The sequence below is a fragment of the Neopelma chrysocephalum genome, unplaced genomic scaffold (genome assembly GCF_003984885.1).
Source record: "Neopelma chrysocephalum unplaced genomic scaffold, ASM398488v2 Primary Assembly neopelma1_84, whole genome shotgun sequence".
In the NCBI taxonomy this organism is placed as follows: domain Eukaryota; kingdom Metazoa; phylum Chordata; class Aves; order Passeriformes; family Pipridae; genus Neopelma; species Neopelma chrysocephalum.
The window spans coordinates 2127074-2148501 of NW_020897746.1; the positions used below are offsets into that span (position 1 = coordinate 2127074).

The window sequence follows — 21428 nt, forward strand, 5'->3', positions numbered from 1 at the left end:
CCCAAGCAGCAATGCCAGTGAGCTGGGGGTCGGCCTGAAAAGGCTCCAGGTCTAATTCCTGCACTGTCCTAATGTGGGTTTGGTCCTGGAATGCGTGGGCACAGGAAGTTTTGGGAGCTGTTGTCCTGCCTGGCACCCCTGGAGGTCCCTGGGTCTGTGATGCTGCAGCCAACAAACACTCAGCATCTGCAGCAGAGTCAAGGGACTCCAATACCAGCTACAGTCCTGTCTTTCCTTTATATTCTTGGAAGTTCTGTCAAAAACATTTATTTTAGTCATTGCAACAGTTCCCTTTTGTTTGTGCTTTGCCGAACGAAGCAGCTGCTTTTCAAAAACGTTTTAAAGACCAACCTTCTGGTTTTGGTTACAGCAAACAAAACAAACAGCTGCTTTTCTGCAACCAACATTTACTTTAAGGAAAATTCTTGCTTTTAATGAAAATTGGAACAAATGATTGATCACAGTTTTGTTGTTTGTTGGTTTTTGGTTTTTTTTTCTCCTGCAAAAATTGTAATTTCCAGTGACACGTCTCCAGCCCAATTTCCATTTGGATGAGGAGTGCACAGCCAGCTCTGCCTGTCTGGGCTCACCCAGGAAATTAGGCAGTGTCTGGGTTAGATTTCTGACCCTGCAGGTTGCTGGGCTCAGCAGGGTGCAAGCAATTACACAGGGGAGCCCCTGTTCCTGATGGCTCCGGTTAAAAGCTCTCCAAGGAAAACACACGTGGATGAGTAACTGAGGCACTGTGCTGAACCAGGCTGCAGTTCAGAATTCCACTTATTTATTATAATTATTTTTCCCCCTTGAAAGGAATCCCCCTTGAAAGGGGATGGACAAATGACCTTCTCGTGCTTGGGTCGCCCGTTTCCTTCTCCAGAGGCACAGGAGCAGGGATTCATGGCAGCTGACGTCTCCTGAAGCTCATCCGTGATGGATGGAGCTGGGTGGGAAGGGCTGTCCCCACAAACTGTTAGTCAGCCTTGTTGTGTGTCTCTGAGAACCTTCAATCAGGTTCCAGGAGAAGCTTCTCTTCACATCCATCCACTCACCTTCTGTGCTTCCCACCCTCTCCCCGAGGTCCTTCCAGCTCCCGGCTCTGAACTGGGTCCCTTTGGCAAAATAGGGTCCCTGAGACAAAACTCCAAGGAGAATATTGCCCATATTGAACTCCAGATCCAAAGCATTTGGGTTTTTCATCTCTTTGGTGGCATCTCTACTGGGCAGGGAATAAATCCCCTGTCACCCAAAACCACCCAGGCCAAGCAACCCAAGGGATCTCCATTTTTTAATCTCCAGTGATTGTGTGGGACCTTTTGATCCCTGTGGGCAGAAACCCTGATGGAATGGTGGGATGACAGCTCCCTTTGCAGGGGCCAAAGGGGGACGTGGGGGCAGAGAAGGGTGGTGGGACAGAGGAACAGGCACCTTGCAGGGAACTGGGTGGAGGGTTTGGAGCTGAAATCTTGAGTCTTCCCTCTGCTTTCCCGCTGGGAGCGTGGGCATGTCCTGCTGTCCCTGAGCCAGGGACACCACAACAAGCCCAGGAGCTGCAGGGAGAGCTGGCTCTGTCACCTCAGCTCAGGCAAACAGTGCTTATCCAGGAGATGTTGGGAACTGCCTTTTGGGTTGTATTTTCCAATACTTAGGAGGGCTGAAAATGAGTTGTGTGTGTTTCTGGAAAGCTGAGGTGCCCAGGGAGTTGCTTCTGGGAGCTGAAGAAAGCACTTATTATGAGTGTTGGGTGTAGGAGAAGTGGGAAAAGTCTGGAAAAGGGCTGAAGGCTCTGTAGGGATGAACTGGGATTAGGAGGAGAGTGGGATATGTGAATATGCCCTGCAGGATTAATTCCCAAAGTAGAATCAAACCCCGAATTCAACAGCAACAAAACACCTTCAGGTAACATAAACCCAGTTCAGCAACTCCCCAAAACACCCTGCAGCCCATCAGCTGCTCCCAGCAGGAGTAGCAGGAAGAGCCTCCATATATTCTCTTCCCAGCAGGAAGAGTCTCCAAATTTTCCGAGGGGTCTCGGGGCCATGGGAGCAGTCGGAAGGTGCTGGGACAGAGGCAGCAGGTCTGTCCCACCCGTGGAGCACCAAGGAGACCCTGAAGCCTGCACAGAGCAGAGCCTGGAGCCTCTGAAGGTCGAAGGGCTGCCACGAGAGGGGGTGTCTGTCCTTGCAGTGGAGCTCCCAGGGAGCACGAGGAGCGTTCCAGGGAATTGGTGCAGGCCCTGGGAGATGCTGCACAGGCGGAGTCTGTGTCCTGAGGAGCTGGGAGGGAATTACAGACCATGACCAGCTCAGTTGCCTCTTAGCACTCTGCAAAGGCAGTCCATTCATGTACAAAAAAAAAAGCAAAAAATCACTGCTAAGCACTGGTTTCAGCCAAGTTTAAAACTCTAAAGTGTAATGAAACAAAAGAAAATTCCTTTGACCCCAGTGCCTGTGCTGGAGTGGTTTGCACCAAGAAATCCAGGGGCTTCTCGGTGTGGATAGTTTATTCCAACAGAAATTTGTGTATTAATTTAATTAACGTGTGTTCATGTAATTTTGTCACTTTGGAACCACTGAATAAATGGGAATTCTGGAGCAGAAAGTCCTGCCATGCCTGGAGGGGCTGTTTGCCCTGTCCTGCTGTCGGAGCTCTGGTGTTTGAGGCTGCCCAAGCACAGCAAGGGCACAGCAGGCACTGCTGCCTGGGGGAGTTTGGGTTCTCTGTGCAGACCTTGGGCATCACTAAAGGACTTTGAAAACAGTCCTGTGCCTGTTTCTGCTGCACCCCAGCTCAACATCACGGCCCAAAAATGACCTTTGTTGGTTCTCACAACCCTGTGCTGCAGAGGAGACAAAGCTTTGTGGGATTCCTGCTCTCTCTGAGGACTCCTGTGCCTGGATCTTTCCATGTCCAGTAAAGATTCCCTCAAAGAGTTGAAAGCCCCAAATGCTTTGGGCACAGCCTGGAGTTCAATATGTGCAATATTCTTTCTACAAATTCATTGTTTTGTTAGGAATTTTGTCTCGGGGTCCCTGTTCAGGCGTTAAGAGATGAGAGCTGGAAGGACATGGAATCCCAGAATGATTTGGGTTGAGGGACCTTCATGATCATCTCATTCCACCCCCTGCCATGGGCAGGGACACCTTCCACTAGCCCAGGTTGCTCCAAGCCCCATCCAACCTGGCCTTGGACACTTCCAGGGATCCAGGGGCAGCCACAGCTTCTCTGGGCAACCTGTGCCAGGGCCTCACCACCCTCACAGACATCAAACAGAGGATGGGAAGCACTGAGGAATCACAGAAGGAAAATGAATCTTCCTATTTCTCTCCAAATGAGTTATTAATCATCTTTCATTTACATATTCATTAACCACAATACACACCATATTTTTATTAATGTGGCAAAGAAGTAATTACGGGTGAAAAATGGGTTGTCTGTTTGTTTTATACAAGGATCTTGTTCCTCATTTGCATGATTTAAAAAATGATGTTCCTTCTTGCCACACAAAAAAAAGGAAGAAACTGTTTGTTGGGGATGCATTCCACCCTGAGACCATGGAAAGGGATACCTGGATGAGCAGCTGGGAAACAAGGAGTTGCATGTACTCACCAGCAACTGGTATTCTTTTATATTCTTTTATATTCTTTTATATATATTCCTATATGTGTTTCTATTTATACTCTTTTATTTTTGGCCAGGAATGGGTTGTACTAAGTCAATCCTGTGCTGGGACAAGGGAGACCAGGCTGGTGCAGGTATTTTCCATCAGGTGGTGCTACCTGATGCCTCCTGGTCACGGGGTTTCAGAAGGTGTTTTGTGAAGGGGTTGCAGACCAGCCCAGAAGTCCTCCCTGTGCCTTTCCATTCAAACAGGAGAAATGTGGGGAGCGAAAGAAATGAGTATTCAAAGCCAAATTCTGAACTGATTATAAAAGGGAGCCCTCCAATGGTCAATAACTTCTTTTATCCTCACAGAAGTGACATAAAATTTAGGTTTAAAATGCTTGAGGAGCTGTATCCCCAAGTCTTTCCCACTTCCTTCCTTGCAGTTTTATGAGGAATATTACTGGATTTCAATACATTTTTTGGTAAGCCAGCCATGAGCCACTAGTTCAAAGGGGAAGCTTTGTTTTTCCTACTGTTATTTCTTTGGTCCAGAAGATTAAGCTGGACTTAAGCAAAATGATGTGGCAGAGAAAAAATATATTGTCAATTGAAATCTTGTAGTATGAGTTAGGGTGGGTGAGTGGTGGTGTTGGGAATGTTGTCTGGATTCTTGCTGACACCAGACATTGAATCTGGTTTGGGAAGGGTCCTTCTCATCCCCACCCCCAGCTGATCACGTTGGCAAGTGAAATAAGGGTTGTTTTCCTCTTCCTGCAGCCAGGGCAGCAACCAAGTTTTGAGGGTTCTTCCCACACAGGGACTGAGGCTCAGAGACTCTCCAGCTCAGCAAATTCCCATCCTGCTGATGACTGGGAGCCAAGGGCTGTCCAGGAGAGGCAGGGCTGTGTCCTTGCCTTGCTTCCTGTAATCCTTGCCTTGGGTACTGCTGGACACTGCACACAGGGCAGGATGGGCACCAGGTGCCTTCTCTGCCCGTTGTGCTTTGTTCTCAGCCTTTGGGAAAAATTAGGGTGTTTGAAACTGTCTCTGCTCTGGGAGAGGCTGTTTGCAGATAGAGAACATTTTACCACAACACTGGAAGGTGTTGCTGACATTGGGAACCAGGGGAGACCCCCTTGCAGCTCCAGGGGGATGCTCAGAGTTTGTTTGTGAGACCAGAGACCTCCCTGCACACATTTCTCCCTAGATCAGGAGGAAATCATGTCTTGAATCTGCCTGGGAAAGGGAAAAGGTGTCTGGGCAGTCAGTTCATTGAGGGATGTGTGTTTCTGTCTGTCCTTGTGACCTTCTCATCTCTGGTTTCAGCTGAATCTGACAGGGAGGTAAATATCCAAATAACCAATTTGTGAGTTTATGGGGGAAATTGGCTGCTGAAGGGGAAAAGTCCCAAACCCTGCTGAGGTTTGGACACACTCAGGTTTGCTCTTGAGTCACAACAAGCTTGTTCTGCAAAGAGAGTTGTACAAGGAACAGGAGAGGAATTTTAAAGGCATGGGCAGAGATGACAGAAATCTTCACCTGATTCAGTCACAAAACCAGTCCAGGGACAGACACCCATCCATAGGAAAACAGGGTTGGTTCACTCTGCTGCCCACAGCATGCCTGGTGGGAGCTCAAAACACCTCTTTGCTCCTAACAAGAATGTTGTGTTTATTTCTTATTTGAATATATATTTTCAAGCCCCTAATTGGGAAGGGGAAGTTTCCTTCAGAAACCATCTGCGAAGTGGGTGAAGTTTGGTCCCTTCCCATGGAAATCGGAGTCTGCCAGCACAGGGACAACTGGCAAAGTTTAACCATGAATGAGACACTGTAAACATTTGTCAAAAGCAGCTGGCTCTGGGCATAAACCTTCTTTCAGTGTGCTCTGGTGGTTCCAGGCTGCCCTGCTCCCCCTGATGGCACATGGCAATCCATGACACCTTCCACTCATTGACAGCAGGCAAAGTGCCCCAAAGCTTGGGTTTTCCTTTTGGAAGAGTCAGTTCAGTGTATTTGTTCTCCTTATTAACTATATTTTTGATAGACTTCCGTTTCTCCACTTTCTGGCTTGCATTTCTTTCCTTTAATGATTATTCCTACTTAGAAATGCTTCCCTGTCTTTGGTGTTAACATGTCCTGGAACTGTGCTACGAGTAGGATGCACAGCCCAATTTCTCTTCCCAGTGTGACAAAATGTACAAAAACCAGATGATCAGAGGTTCTAAAAACGCTTCTATAATAAGTAAATCAAAAGAAATCACATGGAGGGCGAGGGGTTTAAAATCCAGGGAGTGCTGGAGATGCAAAGCATCCCATGGATTACTCCAAGATCCCCAGCAGAACTCCTGGAATATCGACAGGGCTGTATTACATGAACATCAATTCCTCTTTCAAGGGGATATATATCTTACACAGCTGTATCAAAGCTGTGCTTGATCACAAGGCTTTGCTTTAATTAATTATAGCAAAGCTGTTTTCCTGCAGTTTGGAACAACCCATGCCAACATTGCACTGAGGATAAAACAGGAATATCACAGAGTGCTCTGTGGTATCTGCTAAAAATTGGTGAGTATTGCTATTTTCATTTTCTAAAGAGAAAACTGAGGCATTGGGAAGACTTTGGATGCCTCTGAGTGGCCTGGGACAGTAAGTGTGCTCCTCTCCCTGCTTTCTGTCCCTCCTTGTCCCATCCCTGGAAGTGTCCAAGGCCAGGTTGGATGGGGCTTGGAGCAACCTGGGCTAGTGAAAGGTGTCCCTGCCCATGGCAGGGGGTTGGAATGAGATGGTCTTGAAGGTCCCTTCCAACCCAAATCATTCTGGGATTCTGTCTTGATGGTATAAATTCCCTGGGGCAGGAGGAATCCCAGCCTGGCTGTGCTTCCCTTGGCTGGACCAAACTGGTCTCACCAAAAACAAGGGGGTTGCTGTGACTGACCCTGAGGGGTTTTCAGGACTTGCTTACTCTGCCTTCATTCCAGCCAATCCATCAATAACTGCGACAGGAAATGATTTCACCTTCTTTATAAAGTTTGAGCAGCTGCTGCCATCACATCCCTGGGCTGCCTGAGCTCCAAACCTGCCCCTGAGCCTCCCACCTTTCCTCCCTCTCCCTTCAATGGACCATCTCTGGCTCGGGACCAGCAAACTCTGCATTTCCATGGGGGAGCTCGTGGGCTCCCAGCTCAGGCCCCAGCCCTGCAGAGCCTTACAGAGGCAATGCCTTTAAAACAAAGCTGCAAGGAACGTGCCTCTGTCAGATTTGCTGCCCGAGTCACTCGCAGTGAAGCCGGAGATTTATCAGCAGTGAAGTCGGGGGAGCCAGTTTTCATCAGCTCCACCTCAGCCCTGGTTAAACCAAGCCATCTCCCCCAGACCATTGCAACCAAGCATTTCTTCCCTCCCTTGTTTCCAGCAGTGCTTTTCTTCTCTCTCAAGCCCTTAAACAACCCTGACTGCGACGGGCTGGCGATCGGCAGAAAACTCCATCCACTCAAATGAAAATATCGATGCTCCCGTGTCACTTCGTAGCATATCTGGGGTCCCCTGGGCCCACGGCCCAGCCCTGCCCTGCCCTCTGGGCCAAGAAAAGCAGGAGGAAGAAAAATAAATGTGATGATGACAGTTGGGCTCTTGAAAATGAGTCTCGGTCTGAAACAAGCCAGAAAAAGCATCTTGTGCCCACTGACAGACGGAGCTGGAGCGACGGGGAGAGAGGGAACGTGCAGCGTTCACACTGTCAGGGCAAAGGGCTGCAACACGAGCAGCACCACTAATAGAGGCAGATTTCCTGCCTAATAATGCTCCAGGAAATATCTGGACATTTGCTGATCAGCCCGTGTGAGAAGCAGGAGGAGGGAGACTGGGAATCAGGCTGGAATTCAGCAGGAGCTGCTCCAGCCCTGTTTGCTGGGCACAGCTCTTGCCCGTGGGTGTGTTGGAGCTTTGGCAACCCCACAGGTCACAGAATCCCAGGATATGCTGAGCTGGAAGGGACCCACAAGGGTCATCCAGTCCAACCCTCAGCCCTGCACAGAACCATCCCCAAGAGTCACCCCCTGTGCCCCAGAGGATCAGCCAAACCCTCCTGGAGCTCTGGGGCTGTGCCCACTGCCCTGGGGAGCCTGGGCAGTGCCCAACCAGCCTCTGGGGGAAGAACCTTTGGCTGAGATCCAACCTGACCCTGCCCTGACACAGCTCCAGCCATTCCCTGGCTGCTGTCAGTGGTACCTCAAGTCTCCCTCGTGTTTTAGCCAACATGTTTCAGGTTGAGCTGTCTTGCCCTAGAACCCCCTCTGGCCAAGGGCACAGAGATGTGCTTTGGGCCTGTGCTGGAGTTCAGCTGCTTCCAGAGGGGCTGAAATGTGCTGTTCACAGGGGCTTCGATTCACTGCTGAGGGACTCGGGGTGCAAGGACAGACTCCTCCTGAAGGCAGGAGAAGTTTGACTCCATTTCCTTTGCAATGAACAGTTAATCTGAGTCTGAGCAACACAGTCAGGGTTTTATTGTCCTCCAATGCCACCAAGCAATTCCCTGGGCTGCTTTTTCCAGCCTTTGTAGCTGTTCACTTTCCCCTCCTTCCTGCACACCACGAGTCTCTGGGTGGTTTTTGCACGCTTGGCTGTGGCTCAGATCCCTGTGGCCCTCTCCATTCCTCAGCCTTGGGGGCTCCAGCACATGCACTGGGTTCTGGTTAACTTTTGCTCCCCCAGAAACTTGGAAAACTTCTCCGGCGATGTCGGAAATCTCCCGCAGTTGATATTTATTGAGGCTTTTGCTGCCTGTAAGAAATGTGAGAGCCAATCCAAGTGATTGATAGGTCTGATCTGCTTTGCTCCGTGTTTTCTTGGCCAGGTTGAGATTTGGCTTGAATGAATGAAACCTGGAATTCTCTTTTGAGCAGGAACATGGCCAGCCACAGCTCCTGGCTGGGGTGGGAGCAGGGACAAAAGAAAGGCAGAGCAGCACCAGGCTGTGGGAGCCAGGGGACTTTTGCCACCTGAGCCCCTGCCTGTCCCACTTGCACCATGGTGGCTTCCAGGGACACTTCCATGGTCAGCAGCAGCAATGAGTTATTTAGGGTTGAGTCCTTCCACCATCTACATCTGCCCCTGATTTTTTGGGAACAAACCATAACTCATCCCTTCAAAGCAAAGCCAAGCTGCCAAGTTTCAGTGCAGTTCCTCATGTCCACTAAGCCTGGAGAGGGTTCTGTGTCTGCTGCTGTACCCCCTCCAAATCCTTTTGATCACAGCTGCCCTTCCCACAGATCTGCCACAGCAAACAAACAGCCTCAGCCCACACGTGTTAATCCGTGAAAGGCATTTTGTGGGAGGTGCCAGAGCTCCCTGCAGCTCCGGACTTGCAGGGATGCACTGCCAAGGGGGATCTTTCAACCAAAAAATCTCAACACTTCTCTCCTGCAGGCAAACAGCCCGGGGAGGGGTGAGATGTGGGAGCAGGCAGTGGCTGTGGATGGCAGCAAAGAGATGCTGAATCACAGGGCACTCCTTGCCGGGGCTGGGGAGGGGTGGGGGATGGCAGAGCTCTGCTGGGAAGGTGCAAACTGCTGGCACGTGGCAGAGTCTGGACGTGCAGGGCTATGCCTGGGCAGAAGCCCCACGTGGAAACCAAGCTGCAGAACCACTGGTTTCAGAGAGGCTTGGAGTCATGTAATCAAGAAGAGAAACTGTCCAACCGTGGTTGCAAGACTGGTGCTGTACAGCACAGTGACCTGTGTTTGGGTGGCTGTTCCCATCCTCTCTCCTTAGGTGAATATATTTATTTCCTTACTTTTTTCTGCCTTAGATGAGGCCTTTTCAAATATGATTCTCCTGCTCATGTGAGGGTTTGTAAAAAGGGTGTGACCAGTGCCCCTGAGGTGACTCATTGACATTCCTCTGCTGCTCCAGGGCCGGTGTCTGTGGGGCAGCAGCTCCCAGATTTTCTATCAGGAACCTCAAGAGTGACTTTCAGGTGACATCTCCACGTGTCTGCAGAAACAGCCTCGGAACAGGCATTGACAACCAGGCACATCTGTTATCACAGTACTGAGGGCAGGGCAAGGCTGCAAAGTCTTTGTGATGAACCTTCTATTGAGACCAGGTGGGAAAATTAGGACTTGGGTTGGGAGGCTCCTCTCTAAATCACAGCAAACCCGGGGGAATGTCTTTGTCTTCCTGTTCATCAGACCAGGCTGCTCCCCTGGTACTCTTCAGGGTGGTTCTGGCTCTGGGGAAGACAGAGAACTGTGACTTTTACAATCAGGAGCAGAGGGAAACGCTCACATTTTCCCACATGCTGGAGCCAAGGAGCTGTTAAGCTGTGAGGTCATGCTCCAAAGAGGATGGTTGTCCCATGAGCTCATTCCCAGACGGGTTGGTGAGGAGCAGGTGGCTCCATTTGACAGCAGAGAAGTGGATGGGCTCGGGCTGTGTGCTTCCCCAGCCCAGCAGAGAGCCACGGAGCAGAACATCCCACAGGGAAGATTTTCCACTAAAATAATATTTATTTTTTTCAATAAGGAAGTAATTATCAGCAAAATGGGAAGCTTATGGTTTACAATCATTTGTTGTTGGGGTTTTTTTTTTCCTCCGAAAAATTTCAAAATGGAAAATGGGAGCGTTTAAACAAACACCTGAAAGCAAGACACAACCAAAGCAGCTTTGAGGTGGAATTAAACAAGTACAATCACACTGGTCCATTTCTTCCTGACAGGAGAGATAAGTGGTTGCTGAGCATCTTGAGGGGAGGTTGAGCTCTGTAAAACAACTTGCCTGAAACAATGAGATCATGTTTCTGTCAGCACGGGCTCCGTGTCCGACCTCCACACACTCGAGTTTGTGCTGACAGCGCGTCCTGGACACGGAGCCACTTGGAGACACATCCCTGGAGAGGCCACGCAGGCAGAGCTGCACATCCCAGGCAGGTTTTGCTCTCAGGCTACACCAGCACTCGTTGCTTGCACGGCTGTGTTGCCTAAAATCAAAGAAATAATTTTCTGGGCAATGTTAGGATAGAAAGGTTTAAAAAAAAGCTCTTTAATAAGACCTCTTAGGTGCACAAAGGTGGCACATGCACACCTCCCCTCCAGGTTTTACAAACTTATAGTGTCATCTCATGAGAATATCTAACTGTTACCTCAGGGGGATACACTCAGCCTGAAAATTGTCCTCCCAGAGGCAACACCTCCAAGAACTGGGTTGGTGGGCCCAAGATCCCGTATCTTCCTCCCATAAAAGTCTTCCTCGTGATGTTCTGTCCTGCTTGGCCCTCTTTCAAGGATCCTGGGCCTTCTCTGATAGTTTTGACTCTCTTCTATCAAGAGATATATGTTCTTATTCTATAGAGAATATGCATGTTCTTTACCTTGCTACAATCTTCATCCATTGGAATTCTTGACGAGAAATATTAAACAACATTTCAGGAATCTAATACAAAGGTACTTAGCTAAAGTGCTGCTAAAAGAGTTATACTTAAAATGTATATAAGCTAAATTTTAAGGCATCAGCTGGAGCCCATTTGTACAGATCTGGGAACAGGGTTTGGAGCATTTTCAAGTTTTTCCACTGCATAGTCCTAAATTTCAGCTTTTCCGCTCGCCTTGCAGGATTTGCTGAGGGATATTGTCCCCCCAACAGCACCAAACCCGAGCCAACCAGCAGCATCTATCACCTGCTGGGAATTATTTGTACAGGGAAAAGTTGGTGGTGGTGCTGCCCCCATGACCTGCTCCTGAATATCAGTGGTGGGAACAAAAGAAATAAAAGCCAATCCATCCCAATAACAGACAGATTTCTGCAGGGGTTTGGCACTGCAGGGTGTGATTTCAACAAAAGGACTTTCCTGCCTCAACAGCTGAACAAAACATGATTCTGATGTTTTCCTTTAGTGTCAGGAGCGGATAATAAGGGAAAAATGCCATGGTGCACCCAGCTGGGGTGGTAGTTTTTTATGTGATGGGTGCTGTGATGCCCTGGGATTATTTCCACAGGCTCCAGATGATCAAGTGGAGATGTGTCAGATGGCTCTGAGGACATAGCTCAGCTCAGCTTCAGCCTTCCATCCAACCTGGCCTTGGACACCTCCAGGGATGGAGCAGCCACAGCTTCTCTGGGCAGCCTGTGCCAGGACCTCACCACCCTGTGGGTAAAGAACATCTTCCTAACATCTGATCTAAATCTTAAACAGTTAAACAGCTTTTCTCCAGGCTGGAATATGGCTGGGAGAAGGGCTCTGATGTGCTCCCCTCCCCTCCACGGCTGCAGGTCACCCCTGGGGACACCAGAGTGCTGTGTGAGCTCTGGGAGCCGAGTGCAGCACCTTGGGATCTGCTGAACAGAGGAATTTAAATTTGCGTTATTAAAATGTTTTGCACGACATCTAAAGCTGGGGATGTAATTTGGGAAACAGCCTTGTAATTTATTCCCAAATATTACTTGGCACGTTGGCTGCTCTGTGACAAAAGGGAGCTGATGGGGATACAATGCTGCACCTTCTCCTTGCTCCTCCCACCATCTGCTTGCAATATTCGTGCCTGAGCACATAAAAAACATTAATGTCCGTAAGAACTGGCCCATCTCATCAAGCTAAATATGAACCATGTCAGAGCAATTATAGGAGAACTGGGCAAAAATTGCTTAAACATACAGCCCTCATCATTAATAGCTTGTTATTGGCACGACTGATGTGCATTACTATCCCATACTACACCGATCCAGTACATAAATGTTTTCTTTAGCATATTTTTAATGTTGCTAATTTATCTGTTACTGTCACACTGGGGCTGTTAGCTTTGAACAAATGGCTGTTATTAATCACTGGAGAGCTATTAGACACCACAGCCCTGGTGTTAAATCAACTCAGGAGTGGCACTTGCAGGAATATTCAAACAGAAATTTCAAGTTGCCTCGGTGCTGCTCGTGTGGTTGACGCCTCTGGGGTGGGAGCCGTGGAGCGCCTGCAAATGCTGCTCCTGTGTGCCCAACCTGCCCTGTGGAAATTCCTTTCTCTGAAGAGTAATTTCAGTTTAAAACCTTATTTATTAGGAAGTTGCTTTGGGGCGGAAAGAAAAAAAAAAGGGGAAAAACCTTTGCAACGGTTGGAGTTCAGCAGGGTGGTGTTTAACCCTGGGGGTGCTTGTCTGCTGTGGGTTCTCTGAGCTACAAAGGGGTTGTGTTCCCTGTTAACCTGCTGCTGCTGAGGGAGGACAAGATGCACAGGATCCCCCACCTCAGGGGTGAGGAGAGGGTTAATTCTTTGTGCTAAGCCCAGCTTTCTGGGGAGGCTGTGCCAGTCTGCCCATCCCTCCCGGGCACAGGCAATACCTCGGATGTTTGTGGGATGGGCAGAGCGAAGATCTTCAGTGCAGTTCAGGCTGCAGGAGAATTTGGCTCAGGCTCTTCCTGTTTTCAATTTTGTTTTCATCAGGAAAAACTGAGCTACAGGGACATCAACATTTTAAACAGCACTAAGCTGGTATCAAACCCAGATGTGTCCTTTTCAGTCCCACATGAGCAGGACATCTCTGTTTTTCCAGCCTCTTGCACCACAGGTTCTCTTTGGGATGATGGCAAAAAATAGAATCACAGAGGGTTTGGGTTGGAAGGGACACTAAAGATCATCTTGTTCCAACCCCCTGCCATGGGCAAGGACACCTTCCACTAGCCCAGGTTGCTCCAAGCCCTGCCCAACCTGGCCTTGGACACTTCCAGGGATGGGGCAGCCACAGCTTCTTTGGGCAACCTGTGCCAGGGCTTCACCACTCCCACAGACAAGAATTTCTTTCTGATACATAATCTAAATCTCTCCTCCTCTCCTAAATAATAATGATTTAGGTTAGACCTACCCACTCAATATCCTGGGAAGCAGCACTCCAGTTCTGGTACTTCCAGGACTGAATGGAGACGAAAGAAAGATGGAGCTGAACAGAGGGAAGGAAACCTCAACAAGAGCTCTTTCAAAGGGGAGATGTTTTACACAAATCATTTCAGGGATTAATGAACTTGTGTTTTCCAGCAAGACATTGATTCATGAGAAAGCTTTGATTCATGAGACCTGCTGGACTCATGGATCCATTAAATATATGGACTTGCTGGCTGCTGTAACGAAGCTGCCAGAAAGCAGCCGTGAGTGGGAGGTGCCTGGTGGTCACCTATGGTGCTCCACAAATGTTTCTTCAACTGAAAACAAATGTAATTTGGAACAGTTTTATGACTGTTCTGGAAGGGCTGCTGTAATTTGTATTTTCTCCGTCGTTTCTGAGTCACCTCCTGTTTGAAAGAACAAACCTCAGTGGAGGAGTGGTCTCGCCATTAGTCTTCTGTTGGACTTCAAAAGGAAGACTTTGGGAGGATTTTTGGGTCCCATGAAAATGCTTCACCTCAGATTTTGTGCTGACAATCCACAAATCCACTGTAACTTTACAGCTTTCTCTGTTTTCCTGTAAGGATGGCTCTTTACTGGTACTTTTTGGGAGCACTGCAGGGGAGTTATCCCGGGAAATACCTCAAAGGGCTCGTAATTAAAGGCAGTCCCATGTTTAGAACTCACCACAGTGCACCAATCACAAGGGGACCCTGCTCAACTGACTGGGAAAAGGGACTTTGTCCTTTTTGCACTTCCTGCAGTGCTTTTCCATAGCCTGGGCAAATGTGTGAGTTGGAGAAGGTGTGCAGAGCCCTCTTTCCAAACTGGTCAGGTATTCTCAGTTCATGTCATTAATGCTGAGTAATCAATTGAACAGAGGTGGAGGTCATGGCTTTGTATCACCACTGACTTCTATATATTTACCCTGTGGTTTTTCCCTGATTGGAGACCTCACAGCTGGGTTCTCACATTTGGGATAACCTAATTGGTGCCTTTTTCACAAACTCACCCTGCAAAGCCAGAGCAGCCCCCAAGGATGGCCCAGCCTGACCTGCTGCATAATTCAGGTTCCCACAAATCCTCTCTGTGTTAAGGTGCTCGTGTGGGACTGAGCACATCAGCCAAGGGTTCTGAATGTGCACTCCTTCAGCCAAGCTTTCTGAATCTGCACTTCTTCCCAGAATGTTTTGCTTAACTTTTGGGGGACAGCCACTAAACCTTGCTGTGTCTGTGCCTCTTGGTATCAGAGCCTTCTCTGGAGGTTTTGGGGTCACTTCTCTGGTGAATAAGCTCAGTAAATGGAGCATCCTAAAGCTCTCACTGCTGGGCCTTTGCTGTCATCACTGTTTCACATCACAGAGCTCCCCACAGCAGACAGCTGCCTCCCAAATCCTCATCTGGCCATGCAATTAGTGGAAGGTGGCAGAGGGTGTGAGTTTTTTTTTTCCCCTTAATACACAGCACCATCTTCTCCCCTTGAGAAATTAATTCTGTGTTGGTTCCAAATGGGTGGCCCCAAAGATTGCAACCCTTCACTAAACAAGGTCCCCTGGGGTCTCCCAGCCATCAAACCCTTTTCCAGGCTGCTACACTGGTGTGCTACAAGCTTGATCTCATAGCAGCAAGGGTGCAGGGATGATCTCCCTCCACAGCCAGGATTCTCCCTGCAGGTTTGCTGCCAGTTCTAACCTTGCCTGGGCATCAGAAGAGAGAGTGATATATCAGTTCTTTAAAAAAACTCACTGAATTTACACTGAGATGCTCCCAAAAAAACAACTCCTAGTCCCTGAGTGCTCCCCTGGGACCAGCTGCTCCCCAGCACCTTCAGATTTGGGACCAGTGTCAATGTAAGGGAGTTTTCCAGTGGGGAAATTTTCCTGTTTTCCAGTGGAGTCTTCCATTCTTTCTCTCTTTAGGACACATTTCTGGCAGCTTGCACTGAAGATCCCCAAGTGATCTTTTCTGGCTGATGAGAAGTGGAGTTCAGGCAGGTAAAATCCAGCCAGAACACACTAACTGCCTCATTCCTTTACACTCTTTCCTGGCTTGCAGTGGAAATCTAAAGCCTGCCTTTGTTTTTAAACTCAGATCTAAACAGTAGCTGCTATAACTTATTAGGTTGGAACATGAACTCTGTATGAAAGATGAAGGGGGGATATGATGTATTTTCAAAAGGATCTTAGTGGGTCCTAACTTAAAAGCATCTGTATAAATTCATTGCGAGTAATATGCTCCTAATTATTCATTTTCCTTGGCACCGATTAAAGAGCCAAGTAACGGCTTCTGTCTCTTTATATTTAGTCTATTATTGTTTGAAAAAGGCCAGGGGGACTCCAGCACTGTGCAGAAATGATATTCCCCCTTATATACACACATCCATATTACCAGCAGCCATAGGAAAGGGGGATATAATCACCAGCAGCTGAGAGACAATGACATTTTTATTGACCTCCTGGCAAATCTGCGGTGGGAGAGAGCCTGACAACTCCTTGGCTTTCACCCACATTCCTCCACAAGCTCTGGTGGGGAGCTGGGGAGAGCTTGGAGTTGCTCCCCTCCTCAGGAATCAGCTCGTGTTGGCCAAACAGCAGCTGCCTCTGTGGGCTGAGAAGGCTGGAGGGACAGAGCAGGGCAGCTGCAGGGGCAGGAGAGGCCTGGCTGTGTCAGAAGAGACATGAAGTCATTGTCTGCCTTTTTCCAGAAGACAACCCCAGGATCCTGCCAGGCAGGAACACTGACCTTGGGGGTCTCCATCAACCCAATGTCCTCAGGCAGGGGAAAGCTCCTGCTGAGCTGGGGGCAAGAGCACAGGCATGATCTGCTGCAGAGGTCCAGGATGGAGATAACAAGCTTGGTTCTTCACCAAAGAGGGAACAGTCATGGGAATTTAGCTGGTCTTGCAAGACTTGAGAAGATTTTATTCATAGAATCAGGGAATGGTTTGGTATAAAGGGGACCTTAAAGCTCATCCCATCCCACCCCCTGCCATGGGCAGGGACACCTTCCACCAGCCCAGGTTGCTCCAAGCCCCATCCAACCTGGCCTTGGACACTTCCAGGGATGGAGCAGCCACAGCTTCTCTGGGCAACCTGTGCCAGGGCCTCCCCACCCTCACAGGGAAGAATTTCTTCCCAACATATAATCTAAGTCTGCCCTCTGTGAGATTAAAGCCATTCCCTGTGTCCTGTCCCTCCAGGCCCTTGTCCCAAGTCTCTCTCCAGCTCTTCTGGAGCCCCTTTAGGCACTGGAGGGGGCTCTGAGGTCACCCCGGAGCCTTCTCTTCTCCAGGCTGAACACCTCCAGCTTTCTCAGTCTGTTTTTCAAGGTCTTTTGCTTGAATAGCAGAAAAGCAGAAGGGCTTGAGCACACGGGGCACCTTCTGGGGTCTGAGGGGGTAAATTCAGCTCTCCTTTGCCTGGTTGGGTCTGTGGGCTTGATCCAAGTTTTCTCAGCACTGAGTCAGTGCTGCAAATCCTCACCCCCAGCTCTTCCTGGTGACATTTATGTGGTGTTGATTATTTTCCTTTAGGCCTGACAACAGCAGGGTCAGGAGCTTTATCTATGTGCTGAGAATCATCAAACCACCCTCCCGTGTTCAGGGATCCTGCCCAGGGTTCCAAGCACTGGCAGCAGGGGGGTCTTTGCTTCCAATCTCCTGAATACAACCCCCTCAAGTCCATCTCCTGTTGAAGCTGCTCACCTGAAAGACCCTCTTTTATCCCGATTTTTGCTCTGAACAAAGCCAACTTCTGCCTCCTCCAGTGTCCCAGGGTGTTTGGGAAGGATCTGCTCCATGCTTTCTGCTGTCCTCTGCAAATAATAAATATCAAAGCCTTTGCAGCCTCGAGCAGACCCAGCTTAATTCAGAATAGATGAGATGAAGACAATTTCTGAGGGGAAAAAGTGGATAAATGGTAAATAAAATTTGTGAAGATTTGTCTAAACGTTAGAGACCAAATATTTCTAGGTTTTGGCAGCTGACAAGTTAAACATTTCAAGCAGTTCTTTGGCAATTCAAATAGAAGAGAATTAGCTGCATGGTCAGAACTAATGGGGTTTGCTGTGTTTTCCCTTTGACTGGTTGGCATGTTTCATTTTCCAACTGTCAAAGGCCTGAAAGATTCATGCTTTGACAGAAAACCCTCAGAATACCAGCAGGATGAGCATTTCCATTTGCTCAAATGAGTCTGGTTTAAAAATGGCTTGAATTGAGGGTTTTAATGGTCTCCAGCTGATGGGCCACTGCTTCAAATCCTGAATTCTCTCAATCCCATGCCTTTTTTCCCCTAGAACAGCTTGTATACCTCACACAGCTGAGGTTGTGTTTAAACCTCCCCTGAACACAGGTAAGTTTTGCCACCTTAAGGGTGTTGAGGTTGTTGTTTTTTTGGGGTTTTTTTTTGCAGGAGCCTTAAATGCAGCCAAACAATTTAACATTGGCACTATTTTTTCCAGCCAACATGTAGGAATTCTGGGCCACTTAATATTCTCATTTATGTTTGGTGTGAGCAGAGTCCTGGTGTCTGACAGCTCTGTTTACCCTCTGCAAAATCCGAGGGAAGGTGTGAGAGCAGCACCTTTGGGGCAGAGCACTTGGCAGAAAGACACCCAGGTATGGGCAGTGCTGAGGAGCCAACAGAGAAAATCCATGTCCCGCTGAATATGTTACTTAAAGAAATGAATTTTCCCAGGATTCTGAGCCCTAAGACTCACTTGCACATCAAGCCCCCCCCAGGTACCTCTGTGTATGCCAGGCTCTGGTCCCAGCATCCTCCCACCCCTTCTTCCAGCCTCATCTTCCTTTTGTCCTCAGGCCTTTGTCCTCTCCGTGCTGGAGGATCTTGGCATCCTCCCTTTTCCCACTGGGCCATTATTTCCTACTTCATCCCATCATACTTGGTGCCAGGATTCATCCAAGGGCTCCCACACCTGCACGTCCCCTTCCCATGGAATGGCAGCAGGTCTGATGAGCTGAAAAAGGGGAGAAAGTGTTTGGATGGACCTCTTTTCCCAGGTGTAGGATTTCCCAGTTATCTCCCACCAGCTCCATGAAATCCTTACCTTTGGTGACCTCTTATCCTGAACTTCCCTTTTTTTCCTACTATCTTGAATTTTCTTCAGTGTCTTTTCTATTTGTGGCTGCCTTGAAGTGCTCAGGCAGTTGGACTAAATGATGGTTGTAGGTCCCTTCCCTTCCCTTCCCTTCCCTTCCCTTCCCTTCCCTTCCCTTCCCCCACCCATCCAAGGAGGTCAAGAGGATTCCTTGAAACATTACAATTTCAGGAATATTTCCCTCTCCTTTGCACAGAAATATTTGATGAGCGCAAGAATAGTTTTTAAGTCATCCAAGACACTTTTCTGCTGGAATTAGCTCTTTTTCAAAGCAGTAATAATAATTACCATTATTACAATTTCTCCCACATTATTTCCAGCTTTGATAATTGCATATTAGTTGGAATGAGATTCCTTTAGCACAGTGAAATGCAAAGCAAAATTAACTGTGCCCTCCCCTCCTGGAACTGTTTTCCCTCTGCTCTGCCCAGTGCTCCAGAATCTGAGGAGCTGCAGCTTCCCTGAAATGAGTAAGAGGACTTTTGCTTAATTAGGCTTTTGCTTGTGAGCTAAATTGTGGTTATAATTTGCTTTATTCCTGCTCTAACCCTGGGCCAAACCGGAGGAATGGCTTTTTAATTCTCCAATTTTTGCATGATTAATTTGGGGGTTTGACTCTCGCTGACACATTTTGATTTGCTGCTGGGAAACTCAAACTCAAGTATTTTGGTTTGAATCATTCTGACATTAAATCTTATCCCGATGGAGTGTTCCAGGCACTGCTCTAGTGCTGTGTGGGGAGTCCCTGGAGCTCCAGAGCACAGGGTGGGAGTGCCCCCTGGCTGGCATCCCCCCCATACTTGTTCTGACAATGCCAATCAGTGCCTCAGAAGAGGGAAATATAATGTGGGAAATGGAATTTTCAAGACTGGCATATTTTTCCATAGGAATCACTGTTGGGATTGCTGGATTTCCTCTCACACTCAGCTGGGTTTTGGTCTGGCCGTTAGGAAATGGTTATAACAGGTATGATGGAATCAGGGAATGGTTTGGGTTGGAAGGGACCTTAAAGCTCAACTCTGTCCCGTGGAGAGGGATATCTTCCACTATCCCAAGTTTCTCCAAACCCTGTCCAACCTGGCCTTGGACACTTCCAGGGATGGGGCAGCCACAGCTTCTCTGGGCAACCTGTGCCAGGGCCTCCCCACCCTCAAAGTAAAGAACGTCTTCCTAACATTTGATCTAAATCCTTCTTCTTTTAAAGTTTAAAACTGAATATCTGTAAAGATACACCAAAAAACTGGAATCCTTTTCACCCCCTTAATTGCCATGTCACCCCCAAAGTCCTTCTATGTTTTCCCTCAGGAAAAAGTGGGCGAGAGAAACCCTGAGGAGAAAAATAATGATAATGATGATGATGATGGCTGTGAAATGTAAGGTCGGATGAAATCAAATAAATTATCCTGATGCAACACAACTTTCACCTGCCCAGTCTGCAGCGGGTGTGGTTGAGCTGAAGGCAGAAGGAATCAGAACAAAACCAGCAACAAGAGACACACCCTGATCCAGGGTTAAGGGCAGGGGCTGTCTGAGCAGGGAACACTCAGAGCTTCCAGAGGTGTGTTTTATATTGCAAAAATGGGATGGATTCCCAAAGGTAACAGTGCAATAAAACCAGCCCGGGATGAAAGGAATAGAGGCCAGAAATGAGTGTAATACAGATCTGTAGAAATGAGCCTACATACACATCATTTATAGGGAATAAATTCCTTTCTGTGTCTGCATGGTTTCTGAACACTATTTTATAGATTTCCCTAGCAGGGATGTAATTCTCTTTTTTCCCCCACCATTCTTTAGGATGTCCTAATCCTTGGGCTGCTGATTATTCCCTCCAAGTTCTTTTTCAAAGGAGACAGAAAATTTCTTTGAGGCCTTTTTAATAAAGTGCCATTGGCATTTCGTAGCTCACAGCGTTTCATAAGGTATGAAATGAAAGCATTTCAGATATTCCCAGTCAGTGAGGCCAGTAGGAAAGTGAAATTTTATTTTAAATCCATTTGTAAATCCTGCCTATTTATCACTGATTTCTGGCATGCACTAGGACCAGTGTCCTGCTTTTTCCCCATCCACAGTGCCCCTTTTATGCAGGAGTGACAAGGCTCTGGGTGGATAATGGCCACATTCACCGGTGCATTTTTCCAGCAGATCTGACAGCTAATCCAAGGAATGACGTCACTGTGAGACCCTTCAGATAAATGGAAAGAAAGAAAAAGAGAAGGGGAAATCTCATCAAGCCCAGGGGAGCCTCCCCTGCCTGGATTTCTTCAGGAGGCACAGGGCAGGTCGTGGCATTGCTCAGGAACACTGGGAAGGAGCAAACAAAGCCTTGATTTTACACAGTGTATGGTGCCTGGGGACAGCAGGGTGGATTTGTTTTATCTGTTGTAGCTGCAAGGGTTGGAGATTTTGGGCTCAGCCACTGAGAGCTCAGTGGTTTGGAGACAGCCAGCTGAGAATTCCCAGCGGACATGGGGTTGGGAAGGAGTGTCTCCAGGATGCAGCCCCCCCCCCAGGAGACCCCTCTGCAACCAGAGAATCCCAAAATGGTTTGGGTTGGAAGGGACCATCAAGATCATCTCATCCCACCCCCTGCCATGGGCAGGGACACCTTCCACTAGCCCAGGTTGCTCCAAGCCCCGTCCAACCTGGCCTTGGACACTTCCAGGGATGGGGCAGCCACAGCTTCTCTGGGCAACCTGTGCCAGGGCCTCCCCACCCTCACAGGGAACAATTTCTTCCTATACCTTACCTAAATTTCCCCTCTTTCAGTGTGAGCCCATTACTCCTTGTCCTGTCACTACAGTCCCTCAGGAAGGGTCTCTCTCGTGCTTCCTTGTAGGTCCCTT

At 48.3% G+C, this 21428-nt stretch overlaps 1 protein-coding gene across 1 annotated transcript in view; it reads left to right on the forward strand.

The window, feature by feature from the left end:
- PMP22 (peripheral myelin protein 22) overlaps window positions 1-287 on the forward strand; it is a 33985-nt gene extending 33698 nt beyond the window's left edge. Inside the window, exon 6 of the mRNA XM_027691636.1 lies at window positions 276-287. The gene's annotated coding sequence lies outside the window, so the exon portion shown is untranslated. The remainder of the gene's footprint in view (window positions 1-275) is intronic.
- Window positions 288-21428: the final 21141 nt, after the last annotated feature.